The 20,437-nt window shown below is 43.1% G+C and overlaps 1 protein-coding gene and 1 pseudogene across 1 annotated transcript in view; one reads left to right on the top strand and one right to left on the bottom strand.

Annotated features, from left to right (window-relative positions):
• IRX2 (iroquois homeobox 2) overlaps positions 1 to 20,437 on the bottom strand; it is a 37,765-nt gene that overhangs the window by 4,151 nt on the left and 13,177 nt on the right. The gene's annotated exons all lie outside the window — the stretch shown is intronic.
• LOC139008581 (protein SET-like) lies at positions 420 to 1,311 on the top strand (annotated as a pseudogene).

Genomic DNA, 20,437 nt, shown 5'->3' with positions numbered 1-20,437 from the left:
TGAGACTTTCTCTTTTCTTATGTCTAAGTGGTTGTTACAGGTCCATAGAAAGACTATTGATTTTTGTGTGTGTCACTTTTTTATCCTCCTTAAATGTTCCCAAGGCAATTTTTAATTATTTAAATAGCTTACTCGTATCTCAAGGTCATGTTGATTAATGGAGATCTCTTTAGAGGCAGTAGATACACACAGACACAGACACCAAATACCAAAACAATCTCTACAACTTACACTTTAGACTATTAGTGAGCCAATCCCCCAAGAAATGAAGCAGACTCCTCCCTTCTGAAAAGTAGATTTTATCAGCTGGTTTTTTTGAACAGCGAAACAAAGGTAAGAAAATATTATGCCAATAGTCTCAGCACACCTTCCAGCCCGGCGACTTCTCAGCAATCAGATCCTTGGACTTTCCTCACAGCATGGCCCCCAAATGCCAGTCCTCGCTCCCACCTCAAACTGACTCCAGCCCCCAAGCCAGACCCCTCAGGGCATGCCAAAGGGAGAAAAAGAACAGGAAGAAGTGATTGAACATATAGAAGTACAAAATGAAATGGACAGACTTAATGAACAAGCCAGTGAGGAGATTTTGAAAGTAGAACAGAAATATAACAAACTCTGCCAACCATTTTTTCAGCAGAGGTCAGAATTGATTGCCAAAATCCAAAATTTTGGGGTAACAACATTTGTCAACCATCCACAAGTGTCTGCATGGCTTGGGGAAGAGGATGATGAGGTGCTGAATTATTTGACAAGAGTTGAAGTGACAGAATTTGAAGATATTAAATCAGGTTACATAATAGATTTTTATTTTGATGAAAATCCTTACTTCGAAAATGAAGTTCTCTCCAAAGAGTTTCACCTGAATGAGAGTGGTGATCCATCTTCAAAGACCACTGAAATCAAAAGGAAATCTGGAAAGGATTTGACAAAACGTTCAAGTCAAACACAGAATAAAGCCAGCAGGAAGAGACAGCATGAAGAACCAGAAAGCTTCTTTACCTGGTTCACTGACCATTCTAATGCAGGTGCAGATGAGTTAGGAGAAGTCATCAAAGATGGCATTTGGCCAATCCATTACAGTACTACTTGGTTCCTGACATGGATGATGAAGAAGGGGAAGGAGAAGAAGAAGAAGATGATGATGATGATGATGAAGAGGAAGGATTGAAATATATTGAAGAAGAAGGGGATGAGGATGAAGGTGAAGAAGATGAAGATGCTGATGAGGGGGAAGAAGGAGAGAAAGATGAAGGAGAAGATGACTAATGAACACTGGTGGATTCCAACCTTTTTTTAATTTTCTCCAGTCCCTGGGAGCAAGTTGCTGTCTTTTTTTCTTTTTCTTCCCCGTCCCCCTTCCCCCCGCCCCCTGCCGCCCCCACCTGTGCTCTGTTGCCCTGTTTTTTGAGGTCTCTTTTCTCTCCTTTTACATCATAGTTTTCACCTTATATGTGGGGGAGGGGGATGTACCTTGAGCAGATACAGTGGGAAAAGAATCTTTGCCCCTTTCTGTTCCAAATTCATTTTTATCCCTTCCTGCCTCAAGAAAAAACTTAATGGAATCAACACCACCAATCTCTGTGGGAAAAAAGAAAAACCTTCTGCTCCCTTCACTCTGCTGGGAGTTGGAGGTTGCTAGGCCCCTGTGTAGTAGGGCATATAATTCTAGCTTTTTTCCTCCTTTCTCTGTATATTGGGCTCAGAGATTACACTGTGTCTCTATGTGAATATGTACAGTTAACATTTACCAACATATATCTGTCTACTTTGTCTTGTTTCAAAAAAAAAAACTTTAAAAAACGGGGGGGTATAGAAGGTAAGAAAGGGGTGGGTTTGAGATGTTTGGGTTGGTTAAGTGGGCATTTTGACAACATGGCTTCTCCTTTGGGATGTTTAATTGTGACGTTTAATGGACATCCTTGCAGTCTAAGATGATACTTTTAAAATAAAATTCCCTCCTAATGATGACTTGAGTCCTGCCACTCGATGGGAGAATCAGTAGAACCTGTAGGATCTTATTTGGAATTGACATTTCTCTATTGTAATTTTGTTCTTATTTATTTCTAAATTTTCTTTTTGTTTCACTGGAAAGGAAAGATAATGCTCAGTTTTAAACGTTAAAGGTGTACAAGTTGCTTTGTTACAATAAAGCTAAATGTGTACAAAATAAAAAGAAGATATTATGCCAAAAAAGTAGAAGCATTGGCCTCTCCCATTGTGCGTGTAGAAAATACTTAGAGAAGGCCTGTGCATGGAAGGCAGCGCATTAGTGTGTTTAAAATATGCTTTTTCCAAGGTGGCCACTCAGCCAGGGGCCCTCCTCCCTCCACAGGCACTAAAGGACCGATGACAGGAATCACTTGGCAATTGCTCACGGACCCTATTCAAGAGCATGATATTAAAGTTGAGAGTGTACCTCTGCCCTTGGTGTTATTTGCAGATTTAAAATAACAAAGTGCTAAAAATATATATTATAACAAGTTACTCCCTACCATAAATGCATCAAGGCAGCTGGAACTGACTATATTTAAGGTATTAAAATTGAAGTTGATGGTGACCCCACATTATTCATTACATCAAATGGAGATGCCTTTAAATTTATATTAAATTCAATTTAAATGCCATCAAAACCATGGTTGACAAAGTCCTGACAGATGAATATTTTAGTATGATTCAATAGCAGTAAACTTCATTTTCTTACCTTGAGGCAAGGTGATGCCATTTTATATGCAGTAGGGTGAACTGGGTTTGTAGTAACATGGCTTATGATTTCCATAAAATAAAATTTTATCTTTAAAATGATTTTAAAGGGTTTAAGTCTTGAACTCTGAAAACATCTCTTCAGGGTGTTTCTTGCTTTGCTCATTACTTTATACTATGAAATCCATTAGCTCCCTTAGACCACTTTTCGAAATATCTTCTGGTTTAGAATTAACAATTAGTCATCTTAAAGGTTTTATGTTTGATGTTGACATTCAGTAATATTTCACTTTGACTTTTCCACTTACAGCTCTTGGTCATAAGGAGGAAAACGGCCTTGCCCAGAAATTCACTTGTCATTGGTGTTGAATGCTTAGGTGTTTAATGAATAAATGAAATGATTAATTAATTGATTAGTTAGCTAGTCTTTGTAACTGTTTCCAAGAAACAGCCTTCTATCTGCCCACTAGAATAGTTCTTGACATAATAGTTTACAGGCCACAGCCATTCTCCCTCAAGTGATCATTAGTGAGATACATTGACTCTATATCAATAGAGAGAAATAGCTGACCATCTCTGCACTCATCGAAGCTTGGAGACCTCAGAGAAGGATTTTCTCTTAATATTTGGTTCCTAAAACTGAGAGTCTTGACTTCCCAGTCTGTAGCCTTTACTGGAGATTTACAGAGGCTCCCTGGGTGGGATCACATCCTATAAAATACCTTTAATGTACTTGGATTGTCTGTAGCCCAGTGAATTTTTAATTTCTGTGAGTTTGTGTCTAGCTAATGGCCATTTCTCCCTAAACCAAAACAGAGGCAGTGCAGCTTTAGAGTCAGAACAGATGAAATTAAAAGTCAAGAAGCCATTGCTCAGCTTTTAAAAAGCAAACAGCCTTTAAAAAGCAAACAAACATAACAAAACAAAAGGTACCCACTGGATTTGGGAGCCAAAAGGTCAACTGCAAGAGCCAAGTCTTTGAGAAAGGAAAGGATTTCTTGAACTCCAAAAATTCCCATGAAACACCAAGAATCCAAGTCTGGTGGGCAGAGGACAGAGAGGGCATCCCAGAGAGGTGGACACAATGCAAATCTTTGCCATCAACAGAGGGAAGAAAGGTCTGGAGTTAGGGTACTGCCCAGCCCCTGTCCCAGCCACCAGAGATCTCCCCGGCACTGCAGACAGGAGGGCTGGCTCTACAGTTGCATGGACCCAGAGTGCCCTGGAGGGAGCTGAGAGCCCTGGCCACCCAGCTCACCAATGCTGGGATGGGCTCCTGAAGTCAGAAATCCTGTGTGCTCAGAACTCAACCAAGCAGAGCAGCAACCTGAGCCAGGAGGGGCCGAGTCTTGGGTTGGGTACAGGAGCTGAGGTGTGAAGTCACACATGCCAGCTGCAGAGGCTGCCAGGGAAGAAGCAGAGAGAGGAAGAAGAGGAAGAAATAGGCAGACACTCTGAGAGTCTCTTATGCCCTAGAAGAGTCTGGAGTCTGGGTCAACCTGGTAATGACTGAATACAGCCCAAGCTAAGAAGTTACCCTCCCACCCACCCACACACATGTGGCCACCGGCAACAGAAGCAGCTTCTAAGGAAGTTGATCTGATACAGAGAATGGAGCTTCTTATCTGTGTGATGGGACAGTGACTGCCAATTTTAACTCAAAAGCTAAAATCTGAAAAGGAGATGGCCCCTTGCTTTTTTGTCTCATCTCTGTCATGAAGGAAGGCAGTACAGAAGTCCTGGCTGCTGGAATGTCAGGGTGTGGGTGGAGATCAGAGAGACAGAGGATGATCAGGTACCTTCAGACCCAACATTCTTTTACATCTGAATGATGGTGCCCAGCAGGCCATCTTCACATGGCACACTGGTGTTGTGTGTGCACACGTCCCTGTGCCCTAATGTCCTGGTGTCATCTTTGAGGAAAATATTTCTCCTCTAGGAGCCTCATCATGAACTTCAACTAGAGCTATTTCAGAAACAGCAGGGAAGAAAATGCAGAACTAAGTTTATTCCTTTGCTAAAAGTATTTCCTGAACACCCCAGGAAAAGAAAATGTGGGAAGGCGACATACACAGCTGCAAACCACGTTTCAATAACCATATGGTGAATGTGTGGTGTCTTCTGCCTGTTCTCCTCAATGCTCTTTAGATATTGACATGGAACTCAGATTTCACAGACTCCATAGAAAGAAGGAAGTGGGGGCTGAGGGTGAGGAGGCATCTGATGATGTCGGCCACAATCCTCTTGCAAGCTGTGATTGGCCCTATAAATATTCCAGACCAAGTAGCGGCCCCACTTAGGCCCACCACTGCCTCTCTCTCAGGGTCACAGGTATAACATCCCTGGTAATGAAAGCTTGACCATTTTATAGAGATACTATGCAGACAAGCTTTCATTTTACTCCCTGTCCTCCGGACTCCTTAGGAATGCCTCCTGCCAATAAATGATCCTGATCATTGTTGCAATTAACATCATTCATGATTTCATCTCCAGAACAGGAGGGGTGAGTCCTGGTGGCCCAAGGCAGGTTTTCGTTTCTGGATTTCCACACTGTTTTCAAGGCTAATCTGATGGGCTGCCCAGTTGAAAGAGCAGCCACTGATCCAACATAGTTTTTAGTGGTGACCATTTCAAGTGCTTCATTTTGATTATCCCATTATTTTTATAAATGCTTGGAAATTTTATTCCAAAAATATTTTAAAATTAATCCAAAATGGGCCATTTTTAAAACTGTAATAGTGGAGAAAGAATCCATGTGGAAAGATGTTCAATTTCTGCACAAGATCAGTCACTTCTGGATGGAAAACAAAGATTTGTGACCCCCACAAAGCAGGTTTCATCTTCTTCCTGGTTCTGTGGTACCCAACTTGGACTCAGAAGTAAAAATAACTTCATGATATGATGGTTCGCCTAAAGTATTGCATTTTGCTAACTTTTCACATGATTAATTTAGAGTAAAATCACTATGTGATCATGCATATTTACACATTATTTGTCAATTCAAAACTATATCTATTTTTAAAGGAATGTTTATTTTTTTCTATGTCAGAATCCAAATATACACATTTATGAAATTAATTACCAAGTCCATTTGATATTTTTGAATCATCCTAGTACCCAAAGGCTATAGAGAGACACTGGAACTTAATGATTCTGGGTACAATATCCCTGCACATGCATTTAAAAATAGAAGCCATTACATTTTCTATCTTTTGCCAAATTGCAAATAAGTGAGCAGAGTGAAGGATGACTGTGATGAGTCAGTGCCGACTCAGCGCCTAGAATATCCTCAACCCCAACAAGTGTCAGAATCATCCTGCGGCCATCAGCTGAGTCATGCACAGTCCAGGGAGCACCCTCCAGCAATCCAGCACCACTACCCCTCCTTTGGTAGGCACAGGGTTCTCAGACCTCACTCAGGTAGGCATGCATCAGGATCAGGCTCATCCATGCTTCTCGAGTATCTTTGAGAAAAGCCAGCGGTGCCCAGCTCCTAAAGATGCCTGGATGTTCATTAAAACAAGCAAAACCTCAGTTTTCTGTCGATTTCCTACCATATCTCTCAGCCCAGGCCTGAAGGAGTCAGTCTTTGGGTGACCCAGCACTGGGAAGAGTTGCTTTACACATTCACACTCTCACGCAGACACAGGGCGTCTCCCCGCAGGCAGAATCTCAGGGAAACTGAAGGCTCCACAGCCAGGAGCTCAACTCAATGTAAAATTCCAGGGAATAAAATTTCATGAATTATTCTGATATCGAAAACTCCTAACTCAGAAGGTCACATGCTCGTGCTGGTCTGTATTATTCAGGAAAAAAGATAAAGGCTTATTATTAATTATGTCATTAATCACATTATTAATTATATAATTAATCACATCAATCAGATTCATCGGTTAGTGAGACTCCTGTGGTCACAGTAGTCAAAGAACCCTGGCATTGCCTTTGGGAATGTAACTATGAGTCACCTGTGACTGCATCTGTGGCTTTGGAATTGCGGGCCATGGTTGTTGGGGACAAGTGTGGGAAGTAGCAGGTAAGATGGGCTGGACATTGGTTGGCCCTGCCTTTCTGGACACTGAATTGCTGCCCCTCCCCATACACATGCTCTATCAGTCCTACCAGTGGGGCTGATCCCATTGCAGGCATGATACATGTGGCTGGTCTATGTTCAGGGGCTGGTTTGGGGCTGGGAACATGGCACAGACCAGGTGATCAGCACAACCCCTGCTCTCAATGGCCACAATGATGGTCCAGAGATAAGCATCTCCACTGACAGCCCAGTTAGTGGCCACAGCTGGGATGGTTGCTTCATCCTTCCCTCAATCCACTTCTCTTTAAAACATCAAGGACAACTGCTTCCATGTGCAGACAAACATGGAGCCAAGGTCACCTGCACGTTTTGTGATTGTGCATAGTGACCATTGATGGTCTGAACATGAGGAAAGGGTAAATGGAATTTACCTGTGGGAAATAAAATGGGCTTCTGTAGGCAATGAGTCCCATCATTCTGGGATGGCCCCTGACCTGGTGGACAGGCCCCTCTTACACTCTGGTCACCTCTGGATTCACAGACACCCCATGACACCACGCTCCAGCGCACGTGAGCTGCCAGGCACTGGTTTAGACAATCGGACACATCCTATACAGCCCTCCTGTAATGGTAGCCAGAGAATGTGTGTCAAGATAAAGGCTCATTGCAAAGTGAGCAACAGAGACACATTTTTTGAGGGAAAGCATTTTTCATATTCTGAAGTAGAATGAAAGAGATTACACAATATCTCACAGACACTGGGCACGTGAGTGAGCCATCCACTACACGTGTACTTGGCATGCTGGTCTCCAACCATCCCGGGACTTCAAGTTCAATGGATTTTAAGAGTAGATGTACTTGACAAAACAAAGACTTAGCTAAAAATGATTTGCACATCTCCAGAACTTTAGTGTGTGTGATACGCATTAAAACGTGTCAAAGTTAAGCCTGTAAGTCGCAGACCGGCTCCTGGATTCAGGGACAGGTTTTGGAATGAAATGATAAAAGTGGGATTACATCGCAGAGCTGCAGTGAGACCATGAGAGTCCCGAGAGTGGCTGGCTTCTCCCTCTCCGCCTTGTCCTCAGCAGAGTGGCAGGAAACAGCTGGCCGGAATTTCTGAGTGCCCTTAATGAAGAGGGCTCTGCGTTGCTCAGATCTGCTGATTAAATAGAATAAGACTAATATTCCTTGGTGGTTCCCAGAAAGAAGCTTGCCTGGGATATCAGTTGAGTTTCCACACCCGCTCTGGGTTCCTCTTGGGGGGAGAAATCATACTTGGAAATTAAGCTTCGAATGGCTTGGTCTTTGTCAGTGAGTTTTTTTCTTTCCACGTATTTTGAGCAAGTTTCGTAGATTCAACTCAGAGGTCTGGGCTGTTTTACTTGTTGAGACCTCTGACCTCAGCACGGGAACCCAGCGATTTGTAGAAAGGTCTCCACTATGGCATCCGTGGAACGATGGAGTGAACCCACAGGGCACATAACACAGAAACAGGCAGTCTGGAAGCTTCCAGAAATAAGGACTTCCACAAGGGCACCACAAAAAGGTTTCCAAGCCCTGCTAAACATGGTTTGGGCACCAGGAGCCCTCTCTCCCTGGCAAGAGAAGACATGACAGTCATGGGTCATTGTTAGTAATTTGTACCCTTAACTGTTTACTGAGATGAGAGACCAATCACCACAGCCCCAGTTTTTCCCCCTGATTAGCTAGTTTCACTTACATTTTGGGGGCTATTTACTCTTTTTATTGATAGGCATGCACTATCCCCACCTCCTGTCAATAAAGAATGTCCACCACATGCAGGAAATGGCAGAGGGCGGACTCAGCTGTAGGCTTGCTGACCCTGGAGCCAGGCGCACTGGCTTTGCCCCACTGAGTCCCACAGAAGGGAGGGTCCCAAGTAGGTTACAACAACAAATACCAATCATCAGCTACTGACAGATCCACCAGTCGCTTCTGAACCATTCACCACACCCTCAGAAAGAAACATACTGTAGAGCTACACACATACACACACACCCAACTGAGACACAGTTTCACAAACCTATCCAATTATATTTTCTATTATATCCCACTAGAGGCCCCGTGCACGAAATTTGTGCATGGTGGGGGAGGGTGTCTCTCGGCCCAGCCTATACCCTCTCCAATCTGGGACTCCTCAGGGGATGTCCAAACCGGCAGTTGGACATCCCTCTCACAATCCGGGACCTCTAGCTCCTAACTGCTCGCCTGCCTGCCAGCCTGATCGCCCCTAACTGTTCCCCTGCCGGCCTGATCACCCCCAACTGCCCTCCCCTGCTGCAACCTGCCTCCTCCACTAGGACCAGCCTCCTCCACGCCACGTGGAACTGTGGGATTCCCAGGCCTCACAGTGTGGAGCGGCCGCTGGGCCCACCTCCACTGTGCATGCAGCCATCTTGTGGTGGCCATCTTGTCTTGGCTATCTAGTGACGTCATGCATGATGGTGTGACACCACCTAGGCTTTTATTAGTATAGATTTCATCTAAGAAAAACTGCTAATTGAGCTTATAACCCACTATGGGTCTCAACCCACAGTTTAAAAATAAAACTAAATTACTGAGTCCATCTCACATACCCATGAACACTTCAGACCATGGTCAGAAGCTCATGTCCATGTGACAGTTCCTACATGAGTGAGATATTTCTGTTCCTATAGCCACGCCCTGTCCTATGCCAGGAAGACACACTGACTGAGTAGCTATGTAATGAAACTTATGACATGGCCTTTTATCCAAGGTAATTTAAACAACTTAATGGACAAATAGATGTTATTGGTGAACTTCATATGAGACTTGCTTTCTTCAAGGAGCTCTCATTACCTTAAAAGATCACACATCAACCCAGAGAACCTTGGGATTATAAATTCTTAGATTTAGAGGGATTGCATTGATGCTCCTTCCCAATTCTTGTTTAATATATTAAAAGTACAACACCTATAAATGGCTAAATTGGAATCCAGCATCAGGAATACAGTTAAGTGCAGTAATATGAGTTGAATTAATTAACATGCTGATGTGGGCAAGGCCACAGCCACATAGATTGAGCCATGAGATTGAAGTCCATACTTTTGATCTGAGATTGTGCATGTGGGAAGTTCTGTTTTATACTCTGGGTTTCATGGTCTGAGCTTGCCTTCCCTCCCAGAGAGGAGCTGCTCACCCATGGTTAAAAGCACTCCCACTAGAGTAGACAGGATTACAGACACTTCGAACTACCTGAAAATTCTTGAGTGGTATCCAGCCCTCAGAGTTGAGAGATAAGATGGGGATTGTGGCTCTTGAAATGATTTTATCTTGCTCTAAACTCAGAGAAGTCAACCCACAAGCCTAATCTCATTAGCTCTACATTTTGTTGAGGCCAGATTGGAGAAAAAAAGAAAGTTGGTTTTTTTAATCCAAATTCGCACCCATGAAATGGCATCCCCTAAGGAAGTTAAAATGAGACTTTGAAATGAAAATTATCTAACAAGGGCCATGCAAATGATATAAAAGGGTTGGGACCCACTGGGACCCTTCTGCCTACTTTTCACTCACCCCTGGATGTGGTTGGGACAATTTTTCATTTGTAAAAATCCAAGGTCATTTTAGTCACTGGTGATGTGCTTGTGAAGAATTATTAATAGAACTTGGAACAACACTACTCAAACAGAATCATGATCTATATGCCTATGACAAGTGCCATGTTAAGGATTCTGAGAGGTTTGGATAACAATAGCTGGGTTTTCTCATATAAATGGAGCACCTGTCAGCTTTTCCAATAAAGAACTTTCACTCTGAGCATACTAAACTCTTCCTTACCCACCTGCCATCACCCTGCCAGCCTGGGAAAGGTATTTTTAAATGTCTTTCAATCTGTTTCATTACTTCTAAGTGCAGCGGGAACAGTCTGTCCACGGGTAAAACACTTCCTCCTGCAGCCTGACTCGGAGCTGGGGAGCATTTGAGAGGTGGCAAGCCATCACCTGATCACTTTTGCCTTTTTTCTTCAAAACCTCTTCATGAACATGCTGCAATCTGGAAAAAGGGATTCTTCTCAAAGGGAAAAAGAAGCCAGATTCAGGTTCCAAGTGCAGTGTATCCTGTGACCCAGTGTGCTCTTAGGGACTGTGGTCACAGCTCCTCCCCAGCTCTGCGAGAGGTGCCTGTGCCCTCAGAGAAATCACATCCTCTCTGGGATGCAGTTTCTGGGGCAGCCTCCCATGGCTGCTGGAGCATTAATGAATTAATATTTGTAAAGTACTGTGAGGGTCTCAGAGATCAGGAATCACATCCCTCCCCTCCCAGACTACAAACACATGGAGAAGAGACACACAGATATGAATCTGGCTTTCATGCCATCGTTATGTTGTAAGTTGCAAACCCCCACTGATTCACTCTGTTCCTTGAGTCCTGCACTCCCAAGTACCCTGCCTAAAACAGGGACTCAGAAGTTCCTGGGCCCACCTGAGACATCAACGCAAACAATTTGCTGATACTACCTTTCTACTGTTCTAGCAGCAAAGGCTCTAAGTCAGTGGAGTGAGTTTACACAGGCTTTCTTTTCAATGTTATTCATCTTCTGCAATGTCTCTCTTCTGCCCACTGTCAAGAGAACATACCACTATTGAAGGGTTGGATTGCTTTCATTTTTAAACATTTCCTTTTAAGTTTGGAATCTTATTCATGAACAGTATACCCAACATCCATTTGTAGTTTAGAAGTTTTGTGAATCATTCTAAGTTATTTCTCTAGTAAAAATTTCTGTAAATAGTGTGATAGAGTTAATAATATTCAATGTATTGAATAAGATACTAAATAATTATTAAAGTATTATAAAATCATCTGATTTCTGCGTGTTTCACATGTACTTTGTTTTAAATATAACCTTTTCTAAGAAAATAATCCCAAATCTGTTACTACAATGTTCACTTCTCAACCAAGAAAATTGGTAATGAAAACATTTCATTCAGATAATAAATTAATTGTTGTCATCTGATAATTTTTAAGTTTTGTAGAACTGTCTACAGATGAAAAAAGAAATGAAGTCACGCAGTTTCTTAGGAGTGGTTCTGTGGGATCTTCTCCAGGCACAGGTGAGGCGGTGAGACCGGAAAAGTTGAAGAATATGGCTGCTGGAGCTGGAAGGTGGGCTGTCTGACTCTATAGCCAATCTGCCCTTCCCACAGTTTCTCAGATTATGAGACACCAACGAATATACATTTAAAACACAGTCTTCAAAATATTCACTCTAACAGTTATTCTTTTGAAACACATGCGCCTGGCACTGTGTAGAGCATGGAGCCACACAGCTGGGTCGTGGGCAATCCCCCCTGGACACTTACAGAGAGGCCTACAGGGAAGCTCACTATGACCCACTGGCCACCGAGGGGGCTCTCAGGGAGGCCAGGCAGTGCAGCCAGGGCCCCCTTGGTGAGGATGGCTCCCATGAGAGGCCAGTGGGGGGGATGGCGAGGTCACACAGCCAATGGTGGGTGCACATCTGCAGGAGGATGTGCTCAAGAAGAACCTCCCACACTGTTCCTTACTCTTTCAGAAGCAACTTGTTTACTGACCCTCAAGCAGTGCCTTCGCACTTCATTCTAAACTTGAGATGTTTACTTCTCAAAACCTGGAGATGAGTGCCCACTGAAACTCCGCATGCAGGCACCTCTTGCCCAGCTCCTGATATATGTGAGACAGCCGAACGAAAGGAAGAGGGGCTCCACTGTGCCTTGCAATTTCTCCAGGCAGCTGGTGCTAGACAGAATGTGCCAACTTGCTGACTGGTGATGACTGACAGTCCCCAAATATTCCTGAAATACGCGGTCAACTTAATATGTCTTGCTTAAGGGTTGTTAATCCATGTGAAATAACGTAGACATAACTCCTGCTCCAAAATTAGATTGTGCAGGCGAAGCAGGAATCATAGGGGATGAGCCTCGCTGTGCAATTAGGGGAGCAATGCAGTCTCCTCCAGGAACTGTGTGTGTGTGTGTGTGTGTGTGTGTGTGTGTGTGTGTGTGTGAGAGAGAGAGAGAGAGAGAGGGAGGGAGAGAGAGCACAAAAGGCAAAGATATTGTGTGTGATGTTAAAGACTTAAGCGACTTCAACTAATGTTTGAGCCAAGCAAGCTCAGTGGATAAAAGGGAAAGAGTTTAATAGAAAGTGCGAGAGATGGGACATGCTTATGTGGGTTATTCCCTCAGTTCAGTGTAAGTACAAGAGCCTGGCTGGTGTCCCATAGAATCGAGTCAGCAAGAAGCCAACAGTGCACTCATTACAAGAGAGAAAATTAAAAGAACAGTTGGCATAAGCCACAGCTCTATATAGCTCATCTCCCTTTCAGATTTTGAGTTATTCATGGAAATTTAAACTCTATGGGCAAGGGGAAAGATAGTTAGAAGGAGGGTAGAAATAGAGATAGAGAAGTTTATAAAATCAAAAAAGTAAAGGTCTCAGAAAAGAAAATGAGGGCTGAGATTTTAGTTTCAGGTTCCAGAAGAACAAAGGCCAGAGCACTTTCTTACTCTTCATTTGCTGAGCTCTGGGTGAGCCTGGGGTCAGTCCCAGAGGTGTCCCCTGCCCCAACCAGCACCCCTATATGACATAAGGTGGCAGCCACCTGGGCCTGAGAGCTGAAACACTGGTCATTGATACCTTTTTGCCTAGCAGTGGTTTTGGATTATACAGTTTGCTTGCTTGCGTGTGTGTGTGTGTGTGTGTGTGTGTGTGTGTGTTTTCAAATGCTAAAGCCCTTTTTGTAAACTTGCTGTGAAGTCATTTAAGAAGGACTGATGCTAGCAGCTAGCTACTCTACTCTACTGAAATCAGAAGGGACGTTCTGCCATTCCCTATCTGTTGCATAGAAGATAGAGTTTGTGTTCATTTTTCTTTGCTGTATGTTCACACAAAATTATAGTTAGGCACTTACTGAGAAGATTCCCATTGATGATGATGAGAGCTTGGAAAATCCTCACCCACACAACCCTGGGCTGGTCCTGGCCCATTGTCTTCATTTCATCCATGACAGTCATTTGCCCAAAGGCTAGTTAGCAGCAGGGCCAGCTGAGGATGGGGCCTTGAGGGGTGTGGCACAGGGAAGGAGAAATTACCCTGGAGGAGCAGACTTTGGGTGAAGGTTTAGCTGGGCTGTGTCGGGAATCTAGAGCCTGTCTGACCTGCAGTGGAATCCAGAGCAAATGCCTTGCCCTAGGTTAATCTGGGCAACTTCCCAGCCTCAGTTTTCTCACCTGTAAATTGGGGATGATAGTCATCACTGTGCTGTAGCACTGTTGTGAGGATTAGATGAGATCATACATACTAACTGCACACAGTAAGCACTAAGTGAATGCTGTGATTGCCTTGATAATTAGCTGAGTGTCCTTAATCACTCAGAGCCTCAGCGCTCTCCTGTGTGAAAGTAAAGTAACATCAACCCAGACACCTCAGGGGTTTGTATGAAGTTTATATGAGACATGGATGTGATGTGCTAAGTAAACAATCCACTGCTAAATCTTGGCTGATCCCACAATTTGCATCAACTCTCGGTCTGAATCAATACTGTTGTGAAGTATCTCAAGCCAAAAGCCGCCTTTCCATGCAAGTTATATGAGAGAGACCCTGATCGCTCTTCCAAAGTGCTAAACAACGCCCAAGCTTCTTAACTTTACCCTGACCACTGGAATTAACCCAGGTTTTAACATTAACCATAAAAGATATGTGTGTTTGTTAAATGAGTGGTCCTGTCCAGCCAGTGTGTCTCGGTGGCTGAGCATTAACCCATGAACCAGGAGGTCACAGTTTGATTCCTGGTCAGGTCACATGACTGGGTTGTGAGCTCAATCCCCAGTAGGGGGAGTGCAGAAAGCAGCAGATCGGTGATTCTCTCTTATCATTGCTGTTTCTATCTCTCTCTCCCTCTCTGTTCCTCTCTCTGAAATCAATAAAAAATATATATTTTGCCCTAACCGGTTTGGCTCAGTGGATAGAGCATCAGCCTGAGGACTCAAGGGTCCCTGGTTCGATTCCGGTCAAGGGCATGTACCTTGGTTGCGGGCACATCTCCAGTAGGGAGTGTGCAGGAGGCAGCTGATCAATGTTTCTCTCTCATCGATGTTTCTAACTCTCTATCCCTCTCCCTTCCTCTCTGTAAAAAATCAATAAAATGTATTAAAATAAAAAATAAAAAAGTTGTATATATATATATATATATATATATATATATATATATATATATATATTAATGAGTTAATGAGTGGTCCTATATGGGACAAAGAAACCATGACATAACAAATGATAGGATGGCTATGCCCAGCTGTGATGTGACCATGGATCCTGAAAGAACAGTCTCCCTCATCATTGGCTGCTGTCAATCTACCCAATCTCCGTCATCCAAGATTCCTCCCGCCACACCTGCTAAGTCAAAGAATCCCATGGCAGACCCATTAGTGGAAGTACAACTTAGTTCTATCATAATTATGCCTTCCCACATCCCCAAAAGAACCACCCCAAAATAAAATGTCCTTGGAAACCAAGACTTAAATATGAGTATAATCTATTTGTTTCCCACCCCACATAATGCTGGCTCAGTTATGATACAAATGATGTTTGTAGCCACTAATTAAACAAATAAAATATTAGGCTGAGAGTAAATTTTTCAAATGCATTTGTCTATTGAACTACTCTTTCAAGGCCATTCATTAAAATTAATAGCAGTTAATGTTCATAAAAATGGTTTTGAATTTCATGAGTTTCTTTTTCATCTTTGAGTCTCCTACCCAATCAAAAAGTCCCTGTGTTAAGTCTTATGAGCAAGGAAGAAGGTCTGGAAAATGATACCATTCTTTGAGGGGAGGGGACCTGGCAGTGTCTGCACAGGCAGACATGCCCACACTTGCACACACACATGCACACAGAGACATACACACTGTTCCAGCCCACTTTAAATTTTGGCTATAGCATATACATAATGTATTTATAAGCATAGTTGTCAACTTAATTGATGTCATTGCTAAAATGCCATCCCTTATTTTGTGGCAGTTAAAAGCCCATAAGTTCCATGAAGTAGTAATTAAACTTGTTCTACCAACCTAAGTTCCCTTTGCATTTGTACCTAACAGGGATTCAGCACTTCTCACAGAGAGTTTTACTAGAAGACATCTCAGTTAAGAAAGCATGTTTTTGCTCACTTTCTGCATAACGAAGAGCTGGAGGCATCACTGTGGTGGCAAGTTAATTAACTGTGAGGAGCTGTCAGCAAGAGGAGGGGCTGGGAATCGAACCCCAGCTGCTGTTTCTCCTCTCCCACTGCTCCCTGGTACTGTCCTCCTCTGCTTCTCACTCCACACATATTTTAATCAGTGCATGGCATTTTAAGACGCCTTGATTATTTAACAAGTATTTAATAAGAACATATACCTAGAATAAATTCTAATCGCCTGCAGTTAATTTAAATTGCGCTTAAGAGCAGTTGAGCCAGTTTCATATGAACAGGTCCAATCCCATTAAATAGATTGCACAGATATCTTGAGAAGACAAGAAGGACAAAGAATGTGAGTTTGAGGGTCCAGCCTCCTGCACCTGACTATCTACACAGCCTCCTGAACAGGACTGTCTACACAAAGCCCCTGCAAGTTGTCGTCTACACAAATCTCTTGAAGTTATCTACACAAGCTTCCTGCAGTTGATTGTCTAGACAAGGCCCCAGAAGGTGGCTGTCTGCACTGGGTGCCTGCCACTAGCAGTCTGCACAGTGTCTCAGCACAAAGATGTGTTTTTGAAAAAGAACCAGCCAGAGAAGATGAGGGCAATTATGCAAGAGGTTGGCAAGACCCATGTCCTGCTGCTGAGGGCCGAGAGTCTCTGATTCTGCAGGCAGGGGTCCTCTTGAGCCCCTTGATCAGGCCGGTGTCAGGTCTGCAATCTGCTTGAGGAAGATGTTTTGGAGTCTGGGTGTGGAATGGCTTAGTGAGGGAAAGGTTTTGAGGCAGGAGACCAGCGTTTGGAGGCTGTAGTGGGCAGGTGACAGAATGAGGGCCAAGGGGAGGGTTGTAGTGGGAGATTGAACAGGCAGGGAAAGAAGAGAGAGGCGGCAAATACCAGTATCTAGGCATTGCCTTTTCAACTATCATATGTCTTCCCTTCAAAACAGCTAAAATGAAAATGTTCCATTTCATGTGGGTTCATGGCTTAGTGTATCTTTTGGTTTTCCTCAGTGTAAGTTTTCTGCTTAGGACATACTACGTGAAAGTCACATTTTCTATGAACAAACTTGTGTTTCCACAGACCACAGAGCAGGCACAGCAAATGAGAAGCAAATAGAACATTGTGCTGGATGGGGGACCAAAAACCAAAGTTCAGTGATCTCCCAAATAAATAATCTCAAGGACACAGAGTAATTCAAATCCACTGAAGCTGACAGGAATCTCTTAAGAACGCTGTGTCCCCTGTAGGATGTTAAGAAGCTCATTGACAACACCCTGGCTTCATGAGTGGCGTTGCACAGCATCACAATGAAACTAACAAAAAATTATTGAAAACCCCAGTTAGCATCACTGGCTTTTTGTTATTGTTGAACTGAAAAGTGGGCACTTTAAAGACACTCTAGCCCAGCCAGTATGACTTAGTGGTTGAGCATCAACCTATGAACTAGAAGGTAACAGTTCAATTCCTGGTCAGGGCAAATGCCCAGGTTTCTGACTCGATCCCCAGTGGGGGCATGCAGGAGGCAGCCAATCAATGATTCTATCTCATCATTGATGTTTCTCTCTCTTCCTCTCTGAAATCAATAAAAATACATTTAAAGACAACCTGTGCACATGACTATACATCAAAACTGCACATTTCAAAGAGTAGCTCATGACCAAAGCTATGGCTTTGATTGCATCATATTGCTCCTTGTCTTCTCCATCTGCAAACACTTGAGCTCACACATATTCCCTGTGTGATTTCAGGTAATTGCACACCCAGCAGTGTCCCTGCCCACTGGGTCACAGTCTGATAAATCAATCCAGCTCCAGAAAACAGGTCAGGTCTCAGATTTGGATGCTGTCATTCCTTCTTCCTGCTGAGTGTGGGGAAAGGTGGCCCTGGGCCCACAGCTGAGTCAGGGCTAAGGAGGTTTCCTGTACCAGGAATCACAGCCTGAAATAGAAGTCTTCTATTTTATTTGGCAACTATGTTATTTAGCATATTTATATGTTTATGTGTCCATTGTATTATATTTTTATTGTACTTATTTGTTGATCAGATCAATTATTTCTCTCAGATGTCTAAGAGACACCTCTGAGGTCAGGAAGAGGTCTATTTCTGTGCTATATAAAATCAAACGTCAGGACATTATGCATTTGTCAAAATCATAGAATGTGCAACAAAAGGATGAACCTTACTGCAAACCTAAGGACTTGGGTTAATAGTAATGGGTCAATATTGGATTGTCAGTTGTAACAAATGCACCACACTAATGAAAGATGTAAATAAGAGAGGAAACTCTTTCTGCACTTGCTGTGTTGTGTTTTGTAATCCTAATACTACTTAAAATATAGAATCTATTTTAAAAATTAAACATATAAGATGTACACATGCTAATATTTGATTTTTTATATGATATGAGCAGTACAATGTGAGAGCAGGGTCCAGCTTCCTGTGTGTGAAGTTAATAGCAAACTGAGAATTCAGCTAAGAGAGGCTGCCTTTGGAATCACACCTCTGGTGAGCTGGTGACAAGTGCTCCTGCAAAGTCAGAGGTCCTTGATCACCGCCAGAGAAGGGGTTCAGAACTCAGAAGCCTTGACTATCCCAAAAGGCACTCCTGAGTGTGGCTGTACTGCACCCAGGCCAACAGCTGTTCACCTCCAAGGAAATAAGTGAACTTCAGGCCCTCTCCATGTGACCCTGTCTCCTTTTAAGGCATTATTGGCCTCTGCTCCTTGGCCTCAGACTATCTGAAATTACCTTGTTGCCCACCCAGCCCACACCCATTGATGCCCAACCCCTGGTCTTTGAAACCACATTCCCAGTCTTGCTCCCAATTTCCCCACTACACCTTGGCATTTAATCTTCCTTACAGCACTGGTGACCTGGCTTCCCATATGCAGAAGGGCAGAAGGAGGCTCAGCAGGGATGACCATGAACTTGCTCTCTACTGGGCCCTAGTGGAGCGCTGCCGCAGAACGTGAGGGCCAGACCCAGGGCCTTCTACCCATGCCATCTCCACTACCTCCCGTCCCTCTGTGGGGTTCCTCAGACCTTTCCCTATTGGGGATCAAATGCAGCATTAATTTTAAAGTTTTTACTTAAAATTTTGATATTTATAAATTATAATATGTACGTTGCCTTTAAATTTTAATAGATAGGTTAGAATATTTTAGAAGAAGTTAGATTTGGGGGGGAAAAACACAAGTTGGTTATTTTTATTTCTTACATTTCTCTGGTTTACTGTACAGTTTCTATCGAAAATATACAAGGTGTCCCCCCAAAATGTATACACACTTTGAGTGATTATAAAGTTGGTGTTTATAAACACACAGTTCATTTTCAAAAAGTAAAAGAATCTACAGAAATGAATAACTTTTTTGTCAATGCCTGTTTTCAAACTGATGACCCTTCTGGTCCAGGCACTGCTAATAATGCAGAATAATGGATTCACAAACAACAAGAATTATTTAAATCCATATTTATGCAACCTCAATTTGTCAGTTGTTGAGGTTTTGTACTGTAAACTTTATCTTTTATGTATCCCCATAAAAATAGTCTAGTGGCAGTTTAGATTAAATGTTCTTTGTTCAAAGCTTAGTTTGGCTTCACCCATTATTTCAAATCAGTTAAACCCGAAAAGAAGTGAAAATTAAGAGAGTTAAAGCATGTATACATTCTTGGGGACACCCTATATTTAATGTACACTTTTAATGAAATTGCTTTTGAGTTTTTGAATAATTATTTCAGTGGAGCACAAATTATATGAACATCTTGATTACTATAAGGTAAGGAGTGATTCTACTGACAAAAAAATCGATGGAATAAATACGTAATTTGTGAATTATTCTGTCTTCATTTTATTACAAATTCAAACATTGCCCCCTCCCAGAACAGAGCGCTCAGACATGCACAGCGACCATTACAGTCCGTCCTCTTCGTATGTCAATGACTTCCATGCAAGTCATATTTTGTAATTTTGTCATTAGAAGGTATATTTTCCCAAGTAAGAAGATAAAGCACATCATACTGAGCAGTTTATAAGCCTGAGTTCCAGATGTTCACTATTCAGATACCCGGTGTGGGACTCATTTGTCCTCTTGGCCTAGATCTAAGTGGGTATCTCTGGGCCTCGGTAGGGTGAGGTTTGTGAATGGGACAACAGGGGCAGTGGGTGATGATGCCTGGGCTGTGTGGGAGGAGGTGGACTTTGGAAGGAGGGCCACTTGGGCCACTCAGAGAACCACACAATGAGAGTCTTGAGTGTTGCCGCCTCCACTTCCAAGGTCATGGATGTCACTGTCATCATAGCATGGTCTGGGGCACCTTTGCCCAGCAGCACCCACCTTCAGAATGCATGTACTACCCCTTCTTCAGGACCACTGCCCGGAGCCAGGGGTGGGGCCAGGCCAAGGCAGTCACCTGGCCTGTACAGAGCTCACACTCCATCTCACTTGGAACACACTCCAGGTGATGACCCCACACTCTTCTCTGGGCCTCTCACACCAGATG

This window comes from Myotis yumanensis, unplaced genomic scaffold (genome assembly GCF_028538775.1).
Source record: "Myotis yumanensis isolate MYYU_CA2020_CCGP unplaced genomic scaffold, mMyoYum1.0.hap1 SCAF_4, whole genome shotgun sequence".
NCBI lineage: Eukaryota > Metazoa > Chordata > Mammalia > Chiroptera > Vespertilionidae > Myotis > Myotis yumanensis.
This window is presented reverse-complemented; position numbering and strand designations above follow the sequence as displayed.